The following is a 6000-nucleotide window of genomic DNA, read 5'->3' on the forward strand; positions in this document are numbered from 1 at the left end:
TCCCATCCCTCTGGGTCATCCCAGTGCACCAGCCCTGAGCACCCTGTCTCATGCATTGAACCTGGACTGGCAATCTGTTTCACATATGATAATATTCATGTTTCAATGCTATTCTCTCAGATCATCCCACCCTCGCCTTCTCCCACAGAGTCCAAAAGACTGTTCTATACATCTGTGTCTCTTTTGCTGTCTCACATATAGAGTTACTGTTACTATCTTTCTAAATTCCATATATATGCATTAGTTTACTGTATTAGTGTTTTTCTTTCTGACTTACTTCACTCTGTATAATAGGCTCCAGTTTCATCCACCTCATTAGAACTGATTCAAATGTATTCTTTTACGGGGTGAGTAATATTCCATTGTGTGTATGTACCACAGCTTTCTTATCCATTCATCTGCTGATGGACATCTAGGTTGCTTCCATGTCCTGGCTATTATAAACAGTGCTGCAGCCATGAAATTAAAAGACACTTACTCCTTGGAATAAAAGCTATGACCAACCTAGACAGCATATTAAAAAGCAGAGACATTACTTTACCAACAAAGGTCTGTGTAGTCAAAGCTATGGTTTTTCCAGTAGTCATGTATAGATGTGAGAGTTGGACTATAAAGAAAGCTGAGCGCTGAAGAATTGATGATTTTGAACTGTTATGTTGGAGAAGACTCTTGAGAGTCCCTTGGTCTGCAAGGAGATCCAGCTAGTCCATCCTAAAGGAAATCAATCCTGAATATTCATTGGAAGGACTGATACTGAAGCTGAAGTTCCAATACTTTGGCCACCTGATGTGAAGGACTGACTCATTGGAAAAGACACTGATGCTGGGAAAGATTGAATGCAGGAGGAGAAGGGGATGACAGAGGATGAGATGGTTGGATGGCATTCACCAACTTAATGGACATGAGTTTCAGTAAGCTCCAGGAGTTGGTGGTGGACAGGGAAGCCTGGCTTGCTGCAGTCCATAGGGTCTCAAAGAGTAGACATGACTGAGCGACTCAACTGAACTGACACTTAGATAAATAATCAGGACAAGTTTGTTGATACCAAACTTATTTTAATGAAAAATTAATCTTAATTTGACAATATTGGTAGAATGAGTGTTATTTTAGAGAGAAAAATTATGTTTCAGTAATGTGCCTCTGTGGATAATAGATTCCAGTGCTGTTAACTGTCTTTGAGGTTCTGGTATTTACCTGTAAACTGAACTAGATCCTGAATTCTAGTTTCCTCCAGTATCGGGCTCTGACTCTCCAACCTACTGTTTTTAGTTTTTCCTCTAATCATTTTGACTTGAAATCACTGAGAACTAAAATTGCCCTTTTCTGAAGCCATAAAAGCTAAAATTGGACAACTTGATATAAACCTCAGGGAAATTACCATAATACCTCATGTATAGATAATCTTTATGTCAGTTCCTATATGAGTGATTCAGAAACGTTATATAAACACCCAATGCCGTCATCAGAGACATTTCAAACTGTAAAAAGAGGCTTCAACCCCTTGACATCTAGAAATCTTCTTCAACTGGCTCCTTTCTAGATTTGGTGCCTTATTATTATCAAAATTGCAACCAGTCATACTAATAATTTTTCTAATTTGTCCTCTGTTTGTCATTTTTAAACTTTATATGCTTTGTGACTTCCATTGCTGTACTATGATAGCCTCCAAAGGAATAATGATAGCCGACTTATAGAGATGATTGATGTACTCCTCCTCCTAATGAAGATCCATGAATTTCTCCTATAGTCTGTTCTACCTAAGGCTCACTTCCTAGAAAGCTCCTCAGATGTGTCCATAAACTCTCTAAAAGCATATCTCCTGCACGACCATCTCTTTTCTGCCTTCATAAGACATGATTGCTGGGAAGAAGTCTTCCCAGCACCAAAGAAGTCAGTGCTAATGACAAGTAAACAAGCAATTGGTCAACAAAGCTTTTGCCCAAAAGATCTTGAACAAAAGGTGGAAATGTGACTAGAAAATCAAATGGAGTCAATATTGCTCAAAGACTTTGGCCACCTGATGCAAAGAACTGACTCATCAGGGAAAGACCTTGATGCTGGGAAAGACTGAAGGCAGGAGGAGAAGGGGACAACAGAGAATGAAATGGTTGGAGGGCATCACCAATGGACATGAGTTTGAGCAAGCTCTAGGAGTTGGTGATGGACAGGAAAGCCTGGTATGCTGCAGTCCACAAGATTGCAGAGTCAGACATGACTGAGCAACAAAGCTGAACTGAAGGACAATCAAAGATATTTTTCTTGCATCTCTAAATGCATAACTATACAACCACTGGATCAACATCTTCTCTTGGATTTCTCACTGAAATATCAAATTTTATGTACTTAAAACAGATATCTTGATTCCATCATCCAACCCACTACCCATCTAACCAGTGCCACCAAATTTAACCATGTTGCTCAAGTAAGGACGCTGGAAATTGTTCTTGACTTTTCTATCCCACTCACATATCTTTTATTCCATCCATCTGCAAGTACCATTGGGTTTATAACCAACATGCTTTTAAAATCTGTTTACCTCTCTTCATCTGTACATTACCACGTTAGTTCATGCCACCATCAGCTCCTGCCCATGTTACTATGAGAGCCTCCTAACTCATTGCTTCACTTCTGTGCCTGCTCAACATGATTCCATCATCCCAAAACAGCTAAAGCAATTTTCTTAAAACTTACATTTCATCATTCCACAGCTTTAAACACTTACAGGTCATGGTAATTTCACTAGAATAAAATGTGAACCCTTTACCATGGTCTCCAGGGTCCTTCATGACCTTGCCCTTGCCTCCTGTCTCCACTCTTTACCCTCTAGCTGAACTAGCCTTTCCTCAGTTCTCCAAACACATCTTTGCAAGTACTACTCAAGCTGCCTGAATTGTTTATTGCCCTGCTTGTCACATGGCTAATTACTTGCTATTCCTTTATATCCATGGTCTTCAAATGTTTCTGATACTCTATCATGGGCAAATGATAGAATCAGAAACCTAAACTCTCAATATACCCATATTTATTTGTTTATAAATTATATGTCATACTTCTACTATATATACTTGCATATAATTTATACTATATATTGTACATTATGAAATATATATATAGATCTACAAGGGAAATGCTAAATAAAGATAAAAGATATTTTACATAAATAACTATATACTTTATGAATATAGCATTTTTCCCCCACCCCCAGATTTATTGAGATATAATTGTCATTACATAAGTTTAAGAAGTAAAACATTGATTTGATACACTTATATATTGCAAAATGATTACAACTACAGCATTAAGTAACACCTCCATCCCACCACATAATTACCATTTCTTTTTTGTGGTGAGAACGTTTACCTACTTGGCAACATTCAAATATACAACACAGTATTATTAGCTATAATCACCATGCTATATCCTGTGACCAGTATTGGCCCATTTTTCCTACCTCCCAAGCACTGAATAGTGCATTTTTTAAGGGTAATTAATACAAATCTATGTTTCAAGTCATCCTAATAATTTCCATCTGGGGGAGAATTTTTGTTATGTTTCTTTATTATAAGTATATTTAACTCCATAAGGAAGCAAACAAAGGTTTGCAGAAGGAATAGATGGGTCAGTTGCTATTTTCCTAACATAGCTTACCTCTACTTTATTACTAGTATTTTCTATCCATGGTTTCTCTGGAGGAAGCTTCTACAGCCACTTGTCAATTGTGTCAGTGTTCATTTATTTAAAACTAGATAATATAACCTGAAAATCCACTTAAGCAAGCACTCATGGACTGTAATGCATTACTATCCGTGAGAAGGGAAAGAGCAGGTGAGGTGCCACTGTCTGCCCCTCAACATTGTAGAATTCCATTTTTCCCTCTCAGGAAATCTAACTTATTGTGTGTGATATCTGTTCATCTGACAAACTAGGGGGTAGGGGGAGCCCAGAGAGAAGGTGGAGGGATGGAGAGGGAGAGATTACCATTTATATATAAATAAATATAATGTCTTAATTTTAGATTTAAAAAAAATATCAATTGGGCTTCCCTCATAGCTCAGTTGGTAAAGAATCTGCCTGCAGTGCAGGAGACTCCAGTTTGATTCCTGGGACAGGAAGATCCCCTGGAGAAGGGATAGGCTACCCACTTCAGTATTCTTGGGCTTCCCTGTGGCCCAGCTGGCAAAGAATCCGCCTGCAACGTGGGAGACCGGGGTTCAGTCCCTGGGTTGGGAAGATTCCCTTCTCCAGGTGAAGAAGGTGAAGACAGGGAGAGATTACCAGTAGATATAAATAAATATAATGTCTTATTTTTAGATTTAAAAATATCAATAGAAGTTTTATTTTTATTTTTTTTCTGTATCTGAGTAGATCTCTGGCACAGTATTTTGGTTTATTTTTTTTTTATTGGAGGATAATTGCTTTACAATGTTGTGTTAGTTTCTGCTGTACAGCAATGAGAATCAGCTATAAGTATGCATATATCCCCTCCCACCCACTTCCCATCCCTCCCTTCTAGGTCATCACGGAGCACTGAGCTGAGCTCCTTGTGGCACAACATTTTGGCTGTGATCCCCGCCCTAGAGACCACTACTTATTTATCACCTCCTTTAAGTGCCTTCCATGACCCCCTACCTAAATCAGGTCCCAAAACCTCTGTCCCATATGCTTCCTTTATAATTACTATGAAATGTATACATATTCTTGTATAAATATTCAGTTCAGTTCAGTCGTTCAGTCGTGTCTGACTTTTTGAGACCCCATGAATCACAGCACGCCAGGCCTCCCTGTCCATCACCAACTCCCAGAGTTCACTCAGACTCACATCCATTGAGTTAGTGATGCCATCCAGCCATCTCATCCTCTGTCATCCCCTTCTCCTCCTGCCCCCAATCCCACCCAGAATCAGAGTCTTTTCCAATGAGTTAACTCTTCGCATGAGGTGGCCAAAGTACTGGAGTTTCAGCTTCAGCATCATTCCCTCCAAAGAAATCCCATTTTGATATTTGGTAAAACTAATACAATTATGTAAAGTTTAAAAATAAAATAAAAAAAAAGAAATCCCAGGGCTGATCTCCTTCAGAATGGACTGGTTGGATCTCCTTGCAGTCCAAGGGACTCTCAAGAGTCTTCTCCAACACCACAGTTCAAAGGCATCAATTCTTTGGTGCTCAGCTTTCTTCACAGTCCAACTCTCACATCCATACATGACCACTGGAAAAACCATAGCCTTGACTAGAAGGACTTTTGTTGGCAAAGTAATGTCTCTGCTTTTGAATATGCTATCTAGGTTGGTCATAACTTTCCTTCCAAGGAGTAAGCATCTTTTAATTTCTTGGCTGCACTACACCATCTGTAGTGATTTTGGAGCCCCAAAAAATAAAGTCTGACACTGTTTCCACTGTTTCCCCATCTATTTCCCATGAAGTGATGGGACTGGATGCCATGATCTTCGTTTTCTGAATGTTGAGCTTTAAGCCAACTTTTCACTTTCTGCCATACAGGTGGTGTCATCTGCATATCTGAGGTTATTGATATTTCTCCCTGCAATCTTGTTTCCAGCTTGTGTTTCTTCCAGTCCAACGTTTCTCATGATGTACTCTGCATATAAGTTAAATAAGCAGGGTGATAATATACAGCCTTGATGTACTCCTTTTCCTATTTGGAACCAGTCTGTTGTTCCATGTCCAGTTCTAACTGTTGCTTCCTGACCTGCATACAGATTTCTCAAGAGGCAGTTCAGGTGGTCTGGTATTCCCATCTCTTGAAGAATTTTCCACAGTGTATTGTGATTCACACAGTCAAAGGCTTTGGCATAGTCAATAAAGCAGAAATAGATGTTTTTGTAGAACTCTCTTGCTTTTTCCATGATCCAGTGGATGTTGGCAATTTGATCTCTGGTTCCTCTGCCTTTTCTAAAACCAGCTTGAACATTTGAAGTTCATGGTTCACATATTGCTGAAGCCTGGCTTGGAGAATTTTGAGCATTACTTTATTAGCATGTGA

The sequence above is a fragment of the Bison bison genome, unplaced genomic scaffold (assembly GCF_000754665.1).
Source record: "Bison bison bison isolate TAMUID 2011002044 unplaced genomic scaffold, Bison_UMD1.0 scf7180017864183, whole genome shotgun sequence".
NCBI lineage: Eukaryota > Metazoa > Chordata > Mammalia > Artiodactyla > Bovidae > Bison > Bison bison.